Source organism: Hemicordylus capensis, chromosome 6 (assembly GCF_027244095.1).
Source record: "Hemicordylus capensis ecotype Gifberg chromosome 6, rHemCap1.1.pri, whole genome shotgun sequence".
Classification (NCBI taxonomy): Eukaryota; Metazoa; Chordata; class Lepidosauria; order Squamata; family Cordylidae; genus Hemicordylus; species Hemicordylus capensis.
In genome coordinates, this window is record NC_069662.1 from 128407898 (window position 1) to 128432029 (window position 24132).

Here is a 24132-nt window from a genome sequence, read left to right on the forward strand (position 1 = left end):
GACTTCAGCTGTGGGAAGAAGAGCCAGTGCGGTGCAGCATAGTGTCAGCCTAGGACCTCAAAGATGCAGGTTCAAATCCCCACTCAGCCATAAAGCTCACTGGGTGACCTTGGTTTAGCCATACACTCTCAGCCTACTCTACCTCCAGGATGGTTGTGAGGCTAACATGGGAGGAACCATGGGAACTCACCCTGAGCTCTATCTTAAAGAAAGGATGAGACGAAAAATAAAGAGGCCTGCTAGCTCACATCAAACCCATCCAGCCCCACATCCTGTTTCCCACAATGGCCAACCTGATGGAAAACCCACATGCAGGGCGTGAAGCCCTGATGGCTGGCTGATGCTCGCCAACAACTGGTATTCACTGGAATACTGCTCTTGAACATGGAGGTTCCATCATGACTAGGAACCATGGCTAGACATCCTCCACAAACTTGTCTAATCCCCTTCTAAAGCTATGTAAGCTAGTAGTCATCACTACCTTTTGTCGCAGCCAATTCCATAAGTCAGTTATGCATTGAGTTAAGCAGTACTTTCTTTTATCTGTCCTGCATCTCCTGCCAGTCAGTTTCATTAGATGACCCGGGGTTCCAGCATTGTAAGAGAAGGAGAGAGATTTCTTCTATCCACCTGCTGCGTACAGAATTTGTTGGAAATAGTCACTAATTGAGTAATGTGGGTGAGCATGGCTGTGACTCATTTTTAATGTCAAAATGTATTGCTGCATGGGTATATTTATTGTGCATTCAATTAAATTGATGTTTACACTTCACAAACATTGTCTCTCGGCACAGATGTCCTATGTTGGAAAACATGGCACTTTGGAAATGTAATAACCATGCGTATAAAATGTCAACATATGCTAAGGAAATATGTCCCAAGTCCAAATATAGTAGGCTCCTATCATAGCTTTCCAAACAATGCTGAACACAATAAGTGCCTCAGGTGGTAATTTTAATGATTTTGCATGGATTTCCCCATCAGCCAAAGGAAGGAGTAAAGGGAGATGCAACTACCTTTCGATAGGAAAATCCACAGCCTGTAATAAAATGCCATCAAAGCAAATTCCCTTTGGCAACCTGAAATGCCCTCTCTGAACTAGTCCTGCAGGTCACCCTCTCCCCATCATTCAACCCATTTATCTCCTGTCACAATATCTACGAGAAACGACTCTGGCGAATAGATTTTTATTCACTAAACGATCTCAATCTGGTTACAGACATTGGATAGAAATGTAAAATATTAGACTATGAGTAATAAATGGAAGCAAATAGGTTTGATTTCTGTACTCCATGTTAGAATATAGTGCAGTGTTTCTCAACCACCGGTCCCTGGACCGCTGCCGGTCCCCGAAGGGTTGAGTGCCGGTCCCTGACTGGGAGTCAACCCCCCCCAACTGAAATCAAGGCACTCACTTCCTCAATTTTGCACATGGCACGGAAGAGGAAGAGTATCACGGAGGCATGGGACCCTTCTTGTGCCTTGCCTCCACGTGCTGCTGAGATCTTCCTACAGCTATCTTATTCCCTATCTTTACAGCTTCAAACTGTATGCGATGCGGGGGCATGGAGGAAAAAGTATGGCAGGGGGCGCCACTTGAAGGGCTGCTGGTTCTTGCATGCTCATTGTTTGCAGCCAAAGGTTGGTTGGTTGAAACCCAGCTGCCTGTTGTGATCGAGGCGCCTTGAGCGGGAACGCTGTTTCCCTCTTGCATCAGTGGGGCTTGCTTGTATGTTGTTTTCATTGGCCCCATGTAGCTTTTGAATTTTTCTAATGGCCCAACATCCCCTCTCCACTGAGTAATCACAAGCACCTCCACTCCAGACATACTGGAGACAAATTTGTTCACCCAGGCTTTTAGATTCAGGGGTTCTCAACCTTGGGTACCCAGACGTTGGTGGACTTCTACTCCCATAATCCCCAGCCATAATGGCCAAATGCCATTGTTGCTGGGGGTTATGGGAGTTTAACTGAGGGACCCAAGGTTAAGAACCCCTAATATTCCATGTTTGCAAAAGATTCCAAATTTAATTATTTTAATGCTTATATTATTTTCATTCTAAACTGCCCAGAGATGCAAGTTTTGGGCAGTATAGAAGTCTGATAGATAGACAGACAGACAGACAGATAGATAGATAGACAGACTTGAAACCCCTTTACTAACTGCTGGTCCGGGAAACTGCACATGAAGAATGTAGCGGTCCTTGAAACTCTGCACGAAGAATTTAGCGGTCCTTGACTCCAAAAAGTTTGAGAAACACTGATATAGTGCATATGCTAATTATTGAAAATGGATTTGAGGAATGCTAGATCAACCTTAAAGGAATGCTTTAAGCACTCACACTTTTTAAGGGTTTCAGTAACGCAAGATGACCATTTTTATTTCACTGAAACGTTGGGTTTCTTTCTTTAACAACAACAAATATTTATATACTGCTTTTCAATAAAAGTTTCCAAAGCAGTTTACATAAAGAAAAAATAAATAAATAAGATGGCTCCCTGTCCCCAAAGGGCTCACAGTCTAAAAAGAAACACAAGACAGACACCAGCAACAGTCATTGGAAGTACTGTGCTGGGGTTGGATAGGGCCCATTTATTATTTATTCAATTTCATTTTCTATACCACCCTTCCAAAAATGGCTCAGGGCGGTTTACACAGAGAAATAACAAATAAATAAGATGGATCCCTGTCCCCAAAGGGCTCACAATCTAAAATGATAAGATAGACACCAGCAACAGTCACTGGAGGTACTGTGCTGGAGGTGGATAGGGCCAGTTACTCTCCCCCTGCTCAATAAAGAGAATTACCATGTTTAAAAGGTGCCTCTTTGCACTGTTAGCTGGGGTCAGAAGTGACAGAAAAGTAACCTAAGTGACAGAACGGTAACTTAAAGGTTCGGGTAAATTTAAAGCAAAGCAGAGTAGAGATGTGGATGAACATGGTTTGACCCGCAGTTCAAGCACATTTTGGGAAACTGGAAATGGAACTTTAAGAAGGAGAGCAGGTCCTTACCTTCTTTCCACCGCCCCATTCAGCTTCCTGCTGGGGCAGCACACATCCCAATAACCGCCCCCACTCATGGTGTCGGTACACACAGAAATCCCACATTGCACCGTGTGAGGAGCATGGTGCATCAGAGGATTTCCCAACAGCCGGACACTCTAGCCACCCAACTCTATGAATGCTCATAGCTATGAGTGTCCATACAACCAGGGACGAGGGTAGAAGGGTGTGAGCACAACCCAGGCTACCCCGGTGAAGAGTGATGGGATCAGAACCGATCCCGGCACTCCCCACAAGCAGCCCTACCCATGTAGGGCTGTGTAAGCCTAGGTAGGGCTGCTCGTGTGAATGAACTCCACTTTTTAAACTCCCCTAATTCCTAACCCCCACTCTCAAGCATAATTAACCAAGTCCCAAGTATAACATTGTACATTTTCCTACCCACCCACCCCAACCAGCATCAGACAACAGTATGCAGCAGGATGGGGGATGGGGAAACACAAACAGGTAAACGGCCCAAGATGTTACAGACAGGAAGGAATTAAATATGCCAATAATGGACTCAGTGGCACTTGCCATTACTGCAAATGTAAGGTGCAATTTTGCCCTCAATACCTTAATACAGAGCTGCACAACTTCAGCCCTCTGGCTGCTTTTGGACTACAACGCCCCCACCCCCGCTCATCATTCCCTGTCATAGTGGCCAACAGTCAGGCATTGTGGGAGGTGTAATCAGAGGCGCTCTTACCCCTGGACTTCCAGGTTGAAGTCCAAGGCCTCCACAGTCCCAGGGGGCCCCCAAATCCTCTTTAGTCTCTCTTTAGGGTGGTATGGTCACCTGGCTGAGCATGATGATGCTTAATTTTCAGGGGAGAGGGGGCCTCCAAAGCTTTCCAGGCTCCAAAATTACCTACGTGCACCTCTGGGTGTAATCCAACATCTGCAAGAAGGCCAAAGCTGTCCAATCCTGCCTTAATGCCATGAAGCAGAAGAGAAAGGGCATTGCATGCTATCGAGACTAAGGTTGCATTTGTGCAATGATGCACCCATGCCAGAAGGCCACATCGCTGCATGGGTGCTCCAGGGTGGGTCAATCTCTTGTGCGTTTGACCTGCAGGCACAAATGTTGTGCAACAGGGATAGCAGATAGCTTTGCATAATTCCTAACAATATATATGGACTGGGGAAGAAGTTTCACAACAGGAGTAGACAAATTCCTGTGGCAGTAGACAAATTATGTAACGTCTTTCCCCCATATCCCAATGGGTTTGTGTCTTGGGGGGGTTTCCTCAGAAGCTGAGATAAAGACTTCAGTGCCTGTCAATCCATACCTTGCATTTCTCATTCCAACAAGCTAACTGAATCCACATCTCCTGAATGTGTGAGCAATCTCTGAGGAATTTGGTTAAAGCCACAAAGGGAACAGAACTTCTTTTTTAAATCTTGATGTCGAACTTCTTCCCCCTGGGAAAATATAATATATCGCTCTCTCTAAATTAGCCCTTCAGCAAGCATGTTGGAACAGCATTAGCAGACATTTTCACACAGTCGACATTAATAGGTTGGTGCCAAAAAGCAACTGGAGTTCTCTGTATTCAGAGAAACTGTTCATCATATCTGAAATGTCTCAAGGAACTACCTGCCTCTATTTCACTGTTTTTCAGAACCTTGGCAAATAGCAGCATTTCCACAGGATATAGGAAAATGAATCCCTTTTTGCTACCTCCTAAAAGGACTGCCTAGCCCAAATACAAAGTAGCCATTTTCCGTCCTATTGATTTCAGCCCTTGCTTTCAATAACAACATTCTTTCTCCTTTCAAGTCAAGCATTTGCATAGAGTACAGCAGGCTGGCACATCTCTAAAGCGGCTATCTTGTTCCCCAGTGTCTCTGTTGGTTGGGGGGTTTTTTGTGGGTTTTTTGGTGTGTATTTTTTTTAAAGCAAATCTGTGGCTGTCATGACTGCGGAGAATTCAAAAATGTGAACTGAGTGTGATTGATACAGAGAGGGGTCTTGGATGCTGCATCCATTCATCTCCACGAGGTGTTCTCAAATGCCCTGTAATTCAGATGTCAGCTAGTTAACTAAATGTATCCTTCCTCATTTAACAAAGAAGTGAGCTGGTCATAAATCTAAAGAGCTGGCAGGAACATCTCCCTCTGGTCCACGAGGTTTGGAAGGCATTGCCATTTCTGTGCCCTCCCTGAGAAGGAAAAAAATCAAACCCCACATGCACAGACAACCCCAAGGTGATATTTCAACTGAGCTTACCATGGACTTCTACACACAGCAGGCTTTATTGTGAGTTTACTGGGAAGCTTTACTGCGAACCCGAAGTTGTCCCCCCAAAATGACACAAATAGTGGATTTTTCTACCCCAGATATAAATTGGGCTACACTAACACGCATGAAAAAGCTGAATTGTGTGTGAACTGCTCCCAGATAACTCGCAGGGACTTCAGGGTAAATCTGGCAGATATGTGAACGCATCCCCTCCATTCCGGAGGAGAGGCAAGCTAGAGGGCTTTAAAAGAGAGCCAGCGTGGTGCAGTGGTTAGAGTGCTGGACTAGGACCGGGGAGACCTGAGTTCAAATCCCAATTCAGCCAAATACTTGCTGGGTGAACCTGGGCCAGTCACTTCTCTCTCAGCCTGACCTACTTCACAGGGTTGTTGTGAGGAGAAACTTAAGTATGTAGTACACAGCTCTGGGCTCCTTGGAAGAAGAGTGGGATATTTAAAAAAAAAATAAAAATTAAGCCCCGTGTGAAAAACTTCCATGAGGAACAACACAGAGAATGAAAACATGCTTTAATATTATTATTGGGATACTATATAGTAGTAATATTACTGAGATCCAGGAACAAGATCATAACTTTTAATGTGGTGATTCTCTTTATTTAGCAGGGGGAGAGTAACTGGCCTATCCACCCCCAGCACAGTACCTCCAGTGACTGCTGCTGGTGTCTATCTCATGTTTCTTTTAGATTGTGAGCCCTTTGGGGACAGGGATGCATCTTATTTGTTTGTCATTTCTCTGTGCAAACCGCCCTGAGCCATTCTTGGAAAGGCAGTGTAGAAATCGAATGAATGAACGAACAAACGAACGCATGTCTTTAATGGGATTGAGTGGATTTTCCACATTCTTTCCCCATATTGTTCCTTGGGTTCAATCATCCCTACATTCCATTCCTCCTGAGTTCCAGTTTAATTATGGGAATTTCTAAAATAAAATCTAGAATTGAATCATACTGCAGTATTCATCTTGATGAGTATCAAATGATGAGTATTAAGCTCCTCATTTTTAAGCAGCTGCGGCCTCGCTTCGTTGTCACTGGTTGCTTCAAAGGCGCTGAAGTGATCAGTGTGGAAAACACAACAGAGGGCAGAGCCTGCCAAAGCTGAGGCCAACACAAGGGGGGAAAGGGGCAGGGTCTGGGATGATAATTGTGTGGGGTTGGGCCAGTGAGGAGGGTGGGGAGATAGGCTGTGCGGGCAGGGCTGGTGCGAGAGGTGAGGTGACATGTTGCCTTTGTCTCTAGTGGCAAAGGGCAACCAACCAGCCCAGGGTCCACCTAAAAAGGATGAAACACCATCCCACTTTGAGCACTGGTGTGAAGGTATTTCGCTTTCTGCTGCAGTAAGCTTCATATAATAGAGTGCCTGAGTCTTTTCACATAGCACATAACTGATCTATGGAATTCTCTGCCACAGGATGTGGTGATGGCCACTAGCTTGGACAACTTTTTAAAATGTCTTAGACAAATTCATGGAGGACAGGTCTATCAATGGCTACTAATCTGATGGGTATAGGCCTCCTCCAGCCTCAGAGGCACGATGCCCTTCAATACCAGTTGCAGAGGAGCAACAGCAAGAGAGAGGCCATGCCCTGAGCTCTTGCCTGTGGGCTTCCCAGAGGCATCTGGTAGGCCACTGTGGGAAACAGGATGCTGGACTAGAGAGGCCTTGGGCCTGATCCAGCAGGGCTGCTCTTATGTTGCTGTCTGCTTCTGTAATCTTTCCACTGAAGACCCATATTCTCCAGCTAACCCTCTCCTAAAATGGATACCCATTAGAAAGAACATTCTGAGGCATCGGTCCTGCACAAAAGAGCTTCCATCAGCATATTCCATGCTTCTTCCACTAAGCAGCTGCTGAGGATGCTCTAACTCGATTTCCTGCCTCGAGTAGGGATCGGATTAGATGGTCTGCAAGAACCCCTCTAAATGATGATCCTCTTAGTCTAGTTCTCAGCAGTCTTCCCATTTTCAAAATTCATAGGAGGCATATTTCCTGCACTAGTCTGTGCAGCAGCCATGCCATGCCACGCCAACACCAGGTCTATTGAACGGTGGTGCTGACTCAAGCTTCATACAAGGGTGGTTAATGTAATCAGTTTACTAAAATAGGTTTGCATATAATCCCCAAGCAGGGTTTTTAAATACAGGCCTGCAACAGGGTTTCTCTAAGTCCCAGGAAAGAAGGAGGACGAGTCTGAGGACTAAGTGTACTGAAGGGCAAAGTATTGGTTAATTCACTGCTGAATACAGAACACTTGTAAACTCACTTTATATGCGGTTCATCTTATTATATGGAGTATATAGATTGAATTTTGGCTCCTACTGCTAAGTCCTTTGCTGGAAGCTCTTCATGTTTTACCATGATATTTTACACGGATTTCTGCCACTGTCCCTCCTCTACAACGGCAATTGCTGCCTTGCCCTTTATTGGTTACAGATTGACTATTACAGTATTGACATCAACAGCAGATGTCTTTGTTTGGCTTGAGTACCCTTCACCACCTGTCAATGAATCCCCAGTAATACCGTCAAGTTCTGAGGTCCTGGTTTATGAAATCCTCCAATGCGCTGTCAGCTTTCCAAACCAGAAGCTGGAGTCACAAGAGTTTAATCCTTTCTACAGACAATTCTCCCTATCCAAAAAATCCTTTCAGTGTTCTGTCATTTAAAAAACTTCCTACTTTACCTACATGTTATGGTGCCAGGCAGCTGGCTCTCTGTCAGATCCTCAGGCTGACATACCTTGGACTGTGGGCCAGAGGTACAGAGAGAGAATTGGATTACCTCTCTTAGTGAAGAGTTTCTCAGACTGAGGGAAAGAAACAGATCTGCAAGCCTTATATCAGACACTACCACCTGATTGGCTCTCCGGTGTCACTTGACTTGCTGGACCAGAAGGATTATGGGCTCGTGTGGGGTTGCCCAAGCTGAAAATGTCTGCAGTTCCCTCATTCAGACAGCAACATTGGTGCTGAAGGGGAAAAGGAGCAGGCATTTGATCCACGAAGCTCCTGGTTCTGACCTTAACGTCCCTGTCATTCTTGAGCCCAACAATCACACAACAAACACCCATTCAGTGAACTCATGCAGGACAGAAACAGGTGGCAGGCTCTGCCTCCAGTAGCCCCAGGCACTCAACTGAAAATGTGCATAAAAGCTACATGCACACAATTGTAGTGTGCGACAGCTGTGAAAAAGGCCAATTCTAGGCTAGGGTAAAGGTAAAGTGTGCCATCAAGTCGTTGTTGACTCCTGGCAACCACAGAGCCTAATGGTTGTCTTTTGGTAAAATACAGGAGGGGTTTACCATTGCCCTCTCCTGTGCAGTATGAGATGTTGCCTTTCAACATCTTCCTTTATCGCTGCTGCCCGATATAGGTGTTTATCATAGTCTGGGAAATATACAGAAATAACAATTTAAAGTGTGTCGTCAAGTCAATTTTGACTCCTGGAGCCCACAGAGCCCTGTGGTTTTCTTTGGTAGAATGCAGGAGCGGTTTACCATTGCGTCTTCCCATGCAGTATGAGATGATGCCTTTCAGCATCTTCCTATATCACTGCTGCCCGATATAGGTGTTTCCCACAGTCTGGGGAACATACCAGCGGGGATTCATACTGGCGACCTTCTGCTTGTTAGTCAAGCATTTCCCCGCTGTGCCACTAGGTGGCTCTTGAACATCAGTACATAATATTAACTGTATAGTAATCCAGTCTGGATCAGTAGCAGCTGGTGTGGGCACTGCCAGAGGGTGGCGAGAGAGGCACCTTTAGGCATGGATTAGTCAGTGCTTACCTCCATTCCGGCCACAAATACAAGCCTCTCCAAGCAGCAGTATGCCACCCAGCACTCCCTGCGGCAAGGGATTGGCTCCGCCACTCACCTGACTTCCACGGAGCCGATTCCCCACCAGCGGCGGCCAGGTGAGTGGCGGAGCCAATCCCCGCCACAGAGAGTGCTGGGCAGTGCACTGCTGCTCTGAGCAGCTTGCAACTGCAGCTGGAGCGTAGGTAAGCACCTACCCATTTATGCTCAAAGGTGCCTCTCCCCGCCCGCTCACCCCCTGGCAGCGCCCACACCGGCCGCTACTGGTCTGGGTGGAACTCAGGCAAGTGTGACTGTAACCAGATCCTCCTTCTCCAGAAATGGGGCCAAGGCATGGTTCGAGATCACATGTTATTGCCACCTTGCTAAGTTAAGCTTGGTTTGGTCTGGTCTGGTCTGTACTTGAATGGTGGCCTCCTGTGAATCCCATACATACCAGCTTGAATTCCATGGTGGGCAAAAGCTGTGATAGACATTTATTAAACAGATGGACACAGGTGGCAAACCAGCCGAAACTGGTCAACAACACTTTTTCACTCTTAGCCTCCGCTGCTTAATTTTTACTGAATTCTGTGTGAAGTCGGCTTTTCAAAATGCCTGCACTGAAGAGTCCTAGCCTGGTTTTCAGTCTGAGGAAGCACATGTGCAAGGCTTCAGTTTGATTAAGGCTTAAATTTACACCTTATCTTTAATTCACATACATTCTATGTTCAGTGTGCACAGGTACAGATCTATATGCATGCAGAGTTCTTCACATCTTACGCTGAATGCACATACAGCAGTACATTTCGTATCTGTATCCTGCATTGGGCAGGGGGCGGGGCTGTACTTATGCAGGTTCATTTTTAAAATGAACACAGGTATACACAAAGGCACGTACATGCATACAAACTCCTGAACACACATGAAATATAATGTCCAAATACATCTTTATATGTCCTGTCTTCTTCTCTAGTTCTCCCCCTAGTACTTTCTGTTGCTGGCGCTTCAAGCAAATATCCTTAATTCAAGCAAATCATCAAGCAAATATCCTTAATTCCAATTTGCTTCCAAAACTTCTGATTTCACTGGTATACACAAAGTTCCGAAACTTTCAATTTCTATCTTCCTGATTTTTATCATATTTCCAGTTGTCCTTGAGTTGTTGAGCTTGAGTTGTTTCGTTCAAGATGTAAAAATTTTGAATCTGATAAACCAATACTTAACATTATTCTCCTCAAGGCAATCAATAAGAGGAAAGATCTGAATGATCCCTCCAAGTTGAATTTCAGAGGCAAAATTTGAACATACTGAAAGTTGAACCCAAACATGTGAACTTTAATTTCTGCTTTCATAAGATATGCCTTTAAAGGTCAAACTCTTATGGCCAATTACATCCATTTAGTCTGAAAGAAAGCTAGCTGTGAATAACACTTCACATGCATTTTTTCTCCTACTTCTTTCTTTATTTAATACCTTTGAACAAAGCAACTCATTAACAAAGCTGTTATTAAAGAGAACCAATGAACATTTCCTCCGTGATCACTGTTCCAGCAGGTTAGACTGGTGCTGAGCTTGAAAATACAAATAGATTTTCCACTTGCCTGGGGTTTTATTACTAGTTGGAGATTGATACAGCCAGGAGGAAACCACCTCCAGATTTCTTATTGTCAAGAAAGCACACCAGCTGCTTCCTGATGATGCTGCCTCTAGAGGGCCTAAGAAAAGGAGCTCTCAAGCAAAACGTATGGTGCTTCTTGCCTGCTGAGTTTTGTTAACTTTTAATATCAGCTTGTCTCAGTCAGCACTAAATATTTAGAACAAAGAGAAAGGGCCAAGCTCTTCTAGTGGAGTAGAATTCATGGTTGCTCTGGACCAGGCATCCCCAAACTGCGGCCCTCCAGATGTTGCTGAACTACAACTCCCAGCATTCTTAGACACAATTTTTTGTGGCTGGGTATCCTGGTAGTTGTAGTTCAGCAACATCTGGAGGGCCGCAGTTTGGGGATGCCTGCACTGGACTATACAAAAGAGTGTCATATTTAAGAAAACATTCATTAGAATATAACACGTGCCTTAAATATAACAGTGATGACAACATCATTGGGATATAAGAGTTGTCTTTGGGGATGATAGGCATTGTAGTCCAGCAGCAACTGGGGAAGCAAGGTTGGGAGGCACTGCCTTGTAAAACTAGGGTCTGAGAAGGAACAGAGCAGGTGTTCCTCAAGGCAGTCAATAGCCCCTGATAACTGGACAAAGACACACATTTGGCCATTGTGGCTGGGGATTATGGAAGTTGTAGTCCAACATCTGGGGACCTAAGATTAGGAATTCCTGGAATATAAGAACAGATGAAAGAAGCATCTGGTATAACAGGGTGACTAATTAGATTCTTCGAGGAAGCCTATGAGCAGAGCATGAATTCAATAGTCCTTCCTCACCACTGGCCTCCAACAACTGGTATTCAGAGGTACACTGCCTCTGAAACTAGGGACAGCATTTCACAAGAATGAGCTTGTTTGGGTGATAATTCAACAAGCCCATTTATTATTTATTCAATTTCGATTTCTATACCACCCTTCCAAAAATGGCTCAGGGTGGCTTACACAGAGAAATAATTAATAAATAAGATGGCTCCCTGTCCCCAAAGGGCTCACAGTCTAAAAAGAAACGTAAGACAGACACCAGCAACAGCCACTGGAGGTACTGTGCTTGGGGTGGATAGGGCCAGTTACTCTCCCCCTGCTAAATAAAGAGAATCACCATGTTAAAAGGTGCCTCTTTGCCAAGTTAGCAGGGTTAGCATTTAATTTATTTATTTAATATATTTATATTATATTTATATTTATATTACCTATTACAAAAATCTCAAGGTGGTTCACAAACAAATGCAAGTAGTTTGTAAGAACTAATCTGCCTACTTTCCTTTCACTATCCCTACAACTGGACTAAATTTGGTCCAAATCAGTTAGGCAGTTCACAAATTAGCCCACATGCACCTCAAACATCCACGAGTCTGCCATCTTGACTTGGGGTGGATGACACCATCACAAATTACACCACTGAGGTGTCACTTTGTATCATTCACTACAACTACAATAAATTTGGACCAAATCAGTTAGACGGTCCACAAGTTAACCCACTTGTGCCTCAAATGTTCACTAGGGGTGCACACAAAACTGGGTTGCCTGGCTTGGTTGCCTGCTGAGCACGGACTGGACTCGAACCGGACAAGGCATGTTTGGTTTTGCCATGCCTGAACACACACACACAATTCAGTTCAGGTTCAGGGGTGTTCGTAAAAAACAAACAGTTTTTTTAAACCTAATTAAACTCACTGCTACCCATTCCAGGGTCATGACCCGACCACGCAGAGGCCCATTTGGCATGCGTGGCTGGCCACCGCCATGGTGATCAGGCACGGAACAGGCCGAAGACTGCCCGAACTGGTCTATTTGGAATTAAATTGAGGCTGGCAGGGAGGGGAAACCTCTGGAGAAACCCCTCCACGTGGCCACGCAGAAACCCCCAGTGAATTTAATTATGTTTTTTAAAAATAAAAAAAATTTAATGAACCCCCAAACTCAAACCAGGAGTAGATTGGTCTGAGATCAGGATGAACAGGGGCCAGTTTGGTTCAAGAGTGGTTTTACATAGAGCCATCGAACTGGCCGTGTTCAATGTCAAACGGATTCAAATTCGAACCCATCCACACATCCCTAATGTTCACGCATCTGCCATCTTGGATTGGGGTCAGGGGCGTAACTACTATTAGGCAAGGGGAGGCAGCTGCCTGGGGGCCCCCACACCTCGAGGGCCCCCCCAGAGGCAAGTCACATGACTATATATTGTGAAATGTGTGTCTTTGTGTCAGCGAGGGGCCCATTTTAAAATTTTGTCTCTGGGCCAACTCCAGCCTTGTTACGCCCCTGATTGGGGTAGATGACATCATCACAAACTACACTGTTGAGGTATCTCTATGCTTCCCTACAACTGTACCCAATTTGTTTCATATTGGTCTGGGCACTGCAAAGTTGAAAGGGGATACACACACACACACACACACACACACACACACACACATACACATACAGCTGGGTGATCTCATAGGCTCACTTTCCTTGAAGAAAATAGGCTAAACACAGCCAAAATCTGAAAAACAAACATTAAAACATACACAAATTCAATTTAAAACAGTAAGTAAGTAAAAAATTCAACTAAAAGCCTGGCTGTTTTCCAAAAACCATCCAGGATGGAGCAACACAACAGGAATGTGGGAAAAGCATGTTCCACAGTCTTGGGGCAACTATAGAGAAGGCTTGCCTTTGAGTCACCACCAGAGCTGCTGCTGGTCTCGCTGCCAACGCAGTGGAGCTGATCAATCTCCCTTCCAAACGGGGACGCACAGCCCCATTTAGGAGAGAGATCGGCCCACACTGTATTGGCAGCGGGGCCGGAATGGCTCTCCCTACTTTTAAGGCAGGGAGAGTTGCTCTGGGCTGGCCCAGACTGTCCAACGCAGTGCAGGCCAATCTCCTTTCCAAACGGGGCAGCGTGGCCGCGTATGGAAGGGAGACCACGCCCCCGCGTCTGATGTCAGATGTGGGGGCATAGCTAGCCAGGCCCCGCGTCTGATGTCAGATGTGGGGGTGGGGCCAGGGGGCACACAAGCCACCTCCAGCCTCGCTCCGCTCCTGCTTGTGACAATGAGTTCCAGATGTTAAGTATGCACTGTGTGAAAAGGGAGCCAGCGTGGTCTAGTGTCTAGAGTGCTGGACTAGGACCGGGGAGACCCGAGTTCAAATCCCCATTCAGCCATGAAACTAGCTGGGTGACTCTGGGCCAGTCACTTCTCTCTCAGCCTAACCTACTTCACAGGGTTGTTGTGAGGCAAAACCTAAGTATATAGTACACTGTTCTGGGCTCCTTGGAGGAAGAGCGGGATATAAAATAAATAAATAAATAAGTTGATCTGTCCAAAATTTTCTGCTAGTCAATTCAGTTGGTTCACCCTAAGGTCTAGTATTATGGAGAAGAAGGAAACTTCTCTACTTTCTCCATATCATGTGTAACCTTACAGACCTCTATCACACACCTCCATTATTTGATGGTGGTAGTGCACGAAAAAGCCCCAAACACTTTAGCTTTTCCTCATGAGGAAAAGGTTCCAACTCCTGATCAGGTTAGTTTCCCTTTTGTACTTCAAATAGACAAACTGATAATCCTATCAAAATATATTTATTTGCTTTTAAGCTCCTCTATTTTTCCATTCTGAATTAAATGATATAAATGAGCTCTGATGCATTTGGTTTTGTTCTACAGAAAATAAACTTTATTGCCACCATTTGATTAGTCCTCAATAGGTGGCTTCAGCTTGCTTTTAACGGCTCTGTGGGAGAGGGGGAGGACTTGCAAAGCCCATGTGGGTAGCATTTGTATCCATGAGAAAAAAGTGAGCTGTCTAATCCTGAAATGCTAAACACACCATATTTGTGGCTGCATTGATAGTACCAAGTTGTTCCAAGGAAGGCTGGCCTTCCTTAGCCTCAAGCCTCTTCTCTGGTGGACCTCAATGAAATGGAAGTTCAGAACGGGAGTGGAAGTGCTTCTGATTCTTCCTTCATTCACCTCAAAGCCACATGAGATATGCAGATCAGGTTCCTATCAATGTACAGATTGAGGGTTCTGCTGGCCCTCCTCCCTCTGTTCCTGTAATACAGCCTCAGTATCCACTTGGTGTGCTGATGCTCCTGTGATTGGAGGGCTGCCACAATGGTCTCCCCGAGGCAGTGTCTCTGTCATCTCTTTCAAAAGAAGTCAACCAGCTTGGTCACTATGGGATTTTCATTTGGCAGCTGTCAAGCTATGGATATGACAGGACAATCACACAGGATTTTTCTTCCTGAGCAGTGGCATTAGTGCCTGACCTCCTGCAAAGCCTTTGCCCTGGCTTAGTGCTATGATTTCAAAACATTCGCTAGTCTGTTGCAGGGTCAAAGCTTGTGTGGAATGTTTGGACACCCTCCTGACTCCTTTAAGTCAACGGATTGATATCCTAGTTGTATATGAACCAATGGAGCAGAGGGCTCATGTGCAACAGTTTCTTTTTAAGCAATGGAGTTGTGATTGTGGAATGCATGTATAGTATACAGGCCTGTTTAATAGTTTACAAAAGGAAACACTCTGGCCTCATTCACACGTAACACCAAACTGGAGTTGAATGGGCAGAGATTGAAAATCATGTACATACAAATGCGTGAATACGCAGTTTCGCAGCAAAAGCAACTAGTGATGTGCACGGACCGGTCTGGAGGCCATTCTACAGGCCTCTGGACCGGTCTGATCATGGGGCGGTTCGGCAGTTAGAGGTTCCTTTAAGGGCGGGAGGAGGGTGTACTTACCCCTCCCGCCGCTTTTCCCCCGCTGGTGCGCATTTTTTGGTAAGCATTTGGGGCAGCAGGATACCTCCCTGCCACCCCTTCCCCCTCTCCACAGCAAAAGGCTTCAGAAAGCCTTTTGCGCACGTGCACGTCGAACCCCAACCCCAGTGCCAGACCGCAGCTCTGCGGTTCCGTGCACATCCCTAAAAGCAACCTGCAGTTTCCCTCGCCAAACTCCAATTTGAACCTTCGGTTTGTAGTGAGTTTCGCTGCTCCAACCTGAAGTTTGAAGGCGGCAGCATTATGTCCGAATGCAGATGTGGCCATAACCAGGATTTCATGCTCTTTATGGAACCAAAATGATAGACAAGGCTGCCCAGACCTGGCCAGAAATGGGCCCACTCCATGCCTGCTGCGCTTCTTGCTGGCCACCTCTCCGAGCACTTGCCCCGCCCCCTGTCTCTGCACTCAAGCTGTTGCCCAGCAACAGGAGTGCGGCCTTGTCCCATTCCAAGCTTCTCAGCTGGTCAAAGGGAAAAGTCACATTGGGGGATGCCGCTTTCCACTGTGTCTTTTGTTCCCCCCTCTGGCAATCGGAAGAGAAAGGGGATGGGATGGCAAGGCGGGCACTATGTGTTTTGGTCTCCAAAAATGAATCGATAAAGAAGTATGTTCGCAAGCAGATGCAGATTCAGTGGCATCATAACCTGGGCAACCCGATTAGATCACTGCAAAGATAACATATGGCAGGGCAGAGATACCTGGGGTCAAGTTTAAAAAGGCAGGCCCACCCAGGCGTTCTTGAATGGCTCTGCTCTATTTTTGTACATTAAAGTTGGGGAAGGGTTGGCATGCAGTCTTTGGAGTTACACATGAGAAGCACCATCCAGCAGGCGCAGTATTGCCTCCAGACCTCCAGTCACAGGAAAGTTTCCTCCTGTGTGATGATCCACTGCTCCAAAGTGGACCGCTCTCTCATGAGAGTGAAAGACCACAGAGAGACCCAGGCACTACTCATGAGAAGAACCATCCCCGGGTACAGAGGGATGGGGCTGAATTGTTGATGTGCAATGATGCCCCTTCTCACAAGGGCTGCACTCTCGAGAGTGAAAGGCCATGGAGAAACGCATGTGGGCAGGATGGCTGCTGCCACCCAGACTGGTTGTTCAACACAAGCAAGCCATGGGAATGGGTACCACGGTAACACCTTTCCCTGTCCTGGTGACTGCCGCAAAGAAACAGTCCAAGCAGTCCCTCTGCCATTCTGGTACATCCATTGGCACAAATCTATGTTCGGTTTTGCCTGGTATGGTCACTCTACTTTCCTGGGATTGCTGATAATCAGGGTCCCTTTCAAACATGATTCCCCACAGAGGCTGGTCTGCATAGGCCACAACACCAGTCCAAACCTGGGAAATTTGAATAAGAGTAAAGTTTTGTGCCCAGTCCCAGTGTTTTCCCACACTGGACCATCTGGACACATGGAGTGGCCACTACTCCTTAGGAGTATGAAAGGGTTGCCTGGAGAGGAGGGGATCATGATGTACAAGTTATATTGTTTACCAGAGAGAATGGGGGGCCTACACAAGTGGGGGGGGCTTGATTTGGATGGCCTACCTCATGAGAGTGTAGTCTGGAGTCCCAAAGCTCACTGAGACTCTGGTCCTCCCCAGTGGACTGGCCCTCACATGAGGAGGCTAATCCCCAGCCAGCAAGCCAACACAAGGACAGGAGTGTGCTTGGGTGTTCCTTGACGGCTTTGCCTGGGTCTGCCATCACAAAAGCATTCTTTGTCACAGTGGACCAGACTCCAGGATCCTTTGCTCTCACTCATATACATATTCCTTTCTAGGAAGGCCTCATGGTCCCCCCCTGGAGTAACAGAAAAATAGTGCCCACTAGCCCTCCCCCCACATTGTCAGTAATTGTGCTTGTGCAAATCTGTTTTGCTGCCAGGCTCTTTTGACAGCTGCAACGCAACTGCTGTCAGGAAAAGGGCTTAAATGCCACTTAAAAGGAATTTAAATGCCTTTTCCCTGCCAAGAGCAGGTGGTCCATTCCAAAAGGCACGATCGCATTTGGCACACCCCCTTGAATATTGTGGCCAATGGCTGCTGCCCTGCAGACATTCTGATGCCTTGCCTACAGTCTGGTGACATGAGTGCTATGGAGCTTGCTGGGAGACGGCCTCAACAGACCAGGAAGAGGGAGAAGCTCCCCCGCTCTGAAACCTGAAGTTGCCCGGCTACGGTTGGACAAACATCTGGAATGCGATTCACAGTTACAAAAAGTAACCTCAGTTTCGTCTACCCGCAGTTTGCTGGTATGTGCGAATGCAGCCAGTGTGTAGAGCCAATGAGTTGACCAAAAAAAAACAGGTGCTCTTCATGAATAATTACATGGCTTCTAAAACACAGAGGAAGGTGTGAAAGGCTCCTTTACCCTTCTTACTTGCAGGTTGCAGTTTAATAAGTCAGTGTGGTATAGTGTATAGTGCCAAATAGGAACATAGAAAGCTGCCTTCTACCGAGTCAGGCCATTGGTCCACCTAGCTCATTATTATCTGCACTGAATGGCAGAAGTTCTCCAAGATTTCAGAGGAGTATTTTTCTCAGCCCTACCTGGAGTTGCCAGGGAATGAACTTGGGACCTTCTGCATGTAAAGCAGATGCTACATCTCTAACTGCAATCATTCATCCCAAATGAGGACCAGATTCAAGTGTCTGCTTAGTTTGGCCCTGAAGTTCAGTGGGTGTCCTTGGGCTAGTCACTATCTCTGAGTGACTAATCTGCTTGATAGGGTTGTAGGGAAGATATACCCCATAGGGTAGGAGAAACCAATATACTATCTTGAGCTCCTTGGAGGAAAAGTGGGATAAAAATAAATCAGCTTGATAGAGAGGAGATATATGAAGTATATTGTGTTTTGTCTCTTTGAGACTAGGCTGGCCAGCAGTGGCCTCCCTCTGGCTGCAGGAGAAGACAATGGCAGCCATTCCATGAGACAAAGTGAAGCAATCACCTCAGGCAGTAGATTATTGGCGCACCGGTGAAGCAGCAAAATGCCCCCTTGCCCCCTACTTTTTAAAAGGGGGAGGAAAGAGGGTGCATACTTGGGGTTAGCATTTGTTGCTCTGCTCCAGGCACACAGAGGTCTTGAGATGCCACTGGAGGAGACAGTGACCTCTCATTCTCTAATACAGATTTAAGTCCTAAACACATGGCCTAGAAGCCATCTTTGGATGCAAGACACACATACGCACATCCGCCATAACAGGCTGTTCATCTCATTTGTCTGTGATCTTCCCTCCTTCCCATGTACTGTTGTTCTTCAAACCAGAAGGCCGAAGTCAGGTTCATTTTGAACAAGAATTCAAAAGACAAAGGCCAGGAGACTCACAAATTATGCCATACAGCCTCAGTAGAGCAGTACTGACTGATAAGTGTAAAGGGGTGAATTGTGTGATCCAAGGGCAGTAAACATACTTGCCTGACAGAATATAAAGATACGCATGAGCTGACAGGTGCTTGTACAAAGAAAGAGCAAAATGTCAAGAAGTTGCCCTCAGAGTCACCAGAACAAGTCCCTCTTGAGACTCTTTGGGGCTTCTGGGAGATTTCTAATGATTTTCGCCTTTAGCATATTTACATCTTCAAAGGCAGTCTACTGTCTTTTCTTTATTCCTGTGGTAATCTTAGACCAATTTCCAAGTTACTAAAGACAATAAGTATAGGTGTAAGAGATAGCTTTATTGCTTATGCAAATCTAGCCCTAATTTATACTTCCGAGCAAATTTACATCTGACCCTAACAAAGTGCCATTTCTGAATGGTGTGGAGTTGATAATACTCATTTTTGAGATTTTGTTCTTAATTTGTTGTGCCACAGCTTCTTCCTTTTTCTTTTTCTTTTCACTTTACAGGATGAAAAAGTAAAAAGTACCACATAAAATGTATTTTGGTGGCTAAAGGAAAACAGATGGAAAAGAATTTCGTCACTTCTGGTTTTATAGTTCACCCAGTCATGTTTATTTCTCCATGTGGGCTGCCCAGAGTTGCTATTGTACAGATAAACATGACATGAATTGATGGTCTACTGGCGTACTTATTTTTCCACAATTGCAGCATCTCCAGGAAGTACTACCACAACCACCTATGTTGTTCCCAAAGCTATCCATGTACTGACAGTTCACACAATACTTTATCTTCATGAGTATCTATCATGAGTATATGTATTCAATTAAGCATACATTGAATGGGGAGCAAAAGCAGAAGAGGGGCCACACCCTCATCTTTTGGTGGGCTTCCCAGAAGCATCTGGTGGGCCACTGTGTAAAACAGGATGCTGGACTAGAAGGGCCTTGGGCCTGATCCAGCAGGGCTGCTCTTGCATTCTGATGAACACACTGAATTCAGTCACAAAAAGTCAATTTTTGTGACTGAACTGAAGAAAATTCAATCCCTAAACATGGAGTACATTTAATTATTTTAAAATGTATCGGCCGCTTGATGGCCAAGCCCACCCCACCCCCACCCCCAGCCAAACAGGGTATAAATTAAAAATGCAACCTTAGAGCAATGAACAATGTAAGAAAAAGCAGCACAGCTATATCTCTCAGAGACCTACATAAAACACTATCAACAGCAGTACAATAACATCCATCATTTAAAATTGGGGATCTCAACCATGGGACCACAGCCGTTGTTGGACTACAGTTCCCATCATCCCCAGATACAATGATCTTCAGTAATAAATGGCACAAACATGCATTAAATAGTGCAACAAGTTGATCTATATTGAAGGCCCATCTAGACAGGGCAGCCTTTACCAAAATGCCATGAGCGAAGGGGCTAGGCAGGCCTCCCAAGGAAGAAAGTTCCAGCATCTGGATACCAAAGTCTTTCCAGCATACCCACTAATTGCACTGTGGCAGTGGGGGGAATTTTTCAAGGGTGGGGCAGAGCCTCCCCAGCCAATCTCAAAAGGTGAGCTGGGACATGTAGGAGTAGGCTCATCTACTACCGCTGACCCAAACCTTTAGGGCTTTAAGGGTAACGATTATGACAGCACCTTGAATTTGACTCTGAAACAGATGCGGAGCAAGTGTAAATCCAACGGTGGTGTCGCATGCCCTCAAGTGCAGACCCCACCCCATCAGCAGCATATGGCATCGGCTGTTGTAAAAAATTGAGGGGGCAGGGTCCAGCAGGGGCTTCTAAATGCATTGGCACAGGGAATTGCACATGTACTCTTGCGGATGTTGTGTGCAAATACAGTGTCCCTATTTTTAATAATGCCTGAATAGGACTTCTGTGTACAATGTATGAATGTACAGATCTGTTCACAAAAACAAATAAATCACATGCTGTGTTCAGCACACAGGCGATGGTATGCTTCCTGTCTGTACCCTGGATTTCAGGGGAGCTGCACCGCGGCTCACTTTTTAAATGAATAAATGAATAACATGGACAGCCATTCACACAAACACATGTACCAACATTTGTAGGCATGTACAATGCAATGTCTGAACAGGGTTCATAGCAGCTGCTATTTGGGAAAAAATTTAAAGAGACAGCGATGCATTCATTCATGCATCTCTGCTGTCTTGTCGAGTTTGGTCCTCACACACCAGCTCCTGTATTTCATATGAATACAACCAATATCTATATACAGCTTTTCAACAAAAGTTCCCAAAGTGGTATACATAGGTATAAATAAATAAATAAAATGGCTCCCTGTCCCCAAAGGGCTCACAATCTAAAAAAAAGAAACATAAGATAGACGCTAGCAACAGCCACTGGAGGCAAGGGCGTAACTACTATTAGGCAAGGGGAGGCGGCTGCCTGGGGACCCCCATGTCTCGAGGGGCCCCCCAGAGGCAAGTCACATGACTATATATTGTGAAGTGTGTGTGTTTGTATCAGCCCATTTTAAAATTTTGTCTCTGGGCGCACTCCAGCCTTGTTACGCCCCTGACTGGAGGGGTGCTATGCTGGGGATGGGGGTGCTGGGGATACCCATCATTATGCCCACACCTTGTATTCCCACCTGATCAAACCTTTTTAAACCCCAGGAATCCTAACCATGAGAAGGCAAAGTTGATTTAGAAAGTGTACAGTCTCTGGCAATGGTGCTCTTTGGTCCTTTGCTCTTTGGTGCTCTGGTCCAAGGTCTGGTCCTTCACCACCCAGCAGGGCCCTAATTGTCCCACAGGTGGTGGCTGCACCCACTGGCCTGTGTTGTGCCACCACCAGGCACCCCACAGCACTCTGCCCACTGTTACCATCATGCTGGCTTGCAGCCTGGACAGCCAGCCTGCCTGCCTGATCTCCTGTTCTGGGGAGAGGGGCACTGTGGGCCTGCTCCAATCTCCTGTGGTGGGTTGGGCCTTCTCTACCTGCCCACATGGTGGCGGGACACACATACACCCCCAAAAATGGCCTTTAGGTCCAGGCTCCCAAAGTACCTAGGTGCACTTCTGGTCCCTGGAAGTCTGGTGGGGAAAAGAAGAATCTGCAAAGTTTAAGAACATAAGAACAGCCCTGCTGGATCAGGCCCAAGGTCCATCTAGTCCAGCATCCTGTTTCATACAGTGGCTCATTGTATCGGACATAAACTCACTGAGCTGGTTTTCCTGGCTCATCCTCCACTGGGAGTTTGTGGTGGCACTCAAAGCAACCCAACTCACCACACATAATTGCACATGGCTGATTTTGTGATGGGGAACTGGCATGTTAAGAGAATACAAGCAGCCACCACAATCTGGGGGTTCTATAACCAGAAGGTTCCAACTTGTTGTGTAGATTATGTATGAATGAATGAATGAATGAATGAAGTTATTACAGTCAAAGATCAGCAACAGTACAAAGTTGTGTACATTAACAATTAGGTTTCCTTGGAATAGCCACTTGGATTTTTTAAAAATCCAAGTGGCTATTCTAAGGAAAATCCAATTTCAATGGAAAAGCCATTTTAAAAATCCAAGTGTAGTTTTTTCCTCCTACAGTTAACCACAATGCCATCTCCCCAACTGCTTTTGAATCCCTTCTCAGTTTCATAAGCAGTTTCCCGTGTGGCAGGTCTACAGCTTCCTTGGGCTCACTGAACTAGTTTCACTCATTTTCAGAGCCTGACTTATGAGCTGGGACTAAGGTTACTGCAATAAACCTATGAGAGCTCATTCCATTCCACACACACACACCCGCTTTCTTGGCATACCCTGCCAATACCAGCACATTTTTTGCAGAGTGACACTGCTACTATGCAAAGCCCTAAAAAGAAATATCCAGATGTCTATATTTAAAATAATCTAGAAAATTTCCCTCCCCTGTTATTAGAAAGGAGCCAAAATTTCAGTCCCAATGGCTGCCTTCCTTGACTGGTTGTTTTTAAAGCAAGCTAACCTTTCCATTTCCAGACCATGTTCCTGCCTTGCACTCTTGACCACACGGCAACTTTGTCAGTTGTAATATGTTCACAATGGGCAATTAATTTCTAATCCCAAAAGAAGCACTGTGTTTGAAACAAGTCTGAAGTGTGAGGCATAATTGTATAAAGGTGAGGCTTCATCAGCTCCATAAACCCATGACCAAAATGAATTAGCCTCCCTCAGACCCTCACTCTTTTTGATACACAGTGTTTTCCCACACAATGCAGCAAATTACCACCAGTTGTCCAGAATCCCAGGGAACATGGGCTTTGAAATGGAAACTGTCAGCTTAGTGACTTTGCCCTGCAGTCTTTTATTTGAAGAATTTACCTAAGACTGGGCACTGAGAGATCAAGTAATAGAGGTTTGTTCTTTGCAAATAAAATGTTTCACTGCTCAGTAATTCTTTGATGACTAGAATTCCAAGAGGTATCTAAGGAAAGCATCCTCTCTTTACCAGACTTATACAACAGAACCCCAGTTCTGTAAGCACCCTTATAAAGGAGATACAGGTAAATCATCTTATGATGACTGCAGGTATCTCCAGAAATCCCAAATACATGAATCTGCTACTATGGACTAGTAAATCACGGGACAGTCTTATAATGTCAGCCAGTTACTCAATGAAGAAACAAACACTAGGGCTGTTCTCATGACCCTAAACAGGATTAGAGGAGTGCCCAGCCAGGGTAGGAGAACTGTGCATGCTCCTGATCGGCAGTTGTGTGCTTGCGAAGGGAGGAGGAGAGGAGAGGAGAGCTGGTCTTGTGGTAGCAAGCATGACTTGTCCCCTTAGCTAAGCAGGGTCCACCCTGGTTGTATATGAACGGGAGACTAGAAGTGTGAGCACTGTAAGATATTCCCCTCAGGGGATGGAGACACTCTGGGAAGAGCAGAAGGTTTCAAGTTCCCTCCCTGGCATCTCCAAGATAGGGCTGAGAGAGATTCCTGCCTGCAATGTTGGAGAAGCCACTGCCAGTCTATGAAGACAATACTGAGCTAAATAGACCAATGGTCTGACGCAGTATATGGCAGCTTCCTATATTCCTATGAGAAGAGGAAAGCAATCATGTGGGAGCCCAGACCTGGATAGAATGGGTGCAGCTTCCGACTCCCAAACCCTCACTCTCCCCTCTGCCTTCCTCAGCCTTTGCAAACCCACATTCTGTCCTCAGCATTTTATCAAGGGTGGATGAAAAGTTCGTCCCACCCAG

General features: G+C 45.7%; 1 protein-coding gene and 1 long non-coding RNA gene across 5 annotated transcripts in view; one reads left to right on the forward strand and one right to left on the reverse strand.

Annotated features, from left to right (window-relative positions):
- Positions 1-24132, reverse strand: part of NXPH1 (neurexophilin 1) — a 277176-nt gene that overhangs the window by 158293 nt on the left and 94751 nt on the right. The gene's annotated exons all lie outside the window — the stretch shown is intronic.
- Positions 16009-19582, forward strand: LOC128331409 (uncharacterized). The gene is made up of 3 exons (XR_008310284.1): positions 16009-16156; positions 17539-17812; positions 19412-19582. It is a non-coding gene; the product is annotated as an uncharacterized LOC128331409 (long non-coding RNA).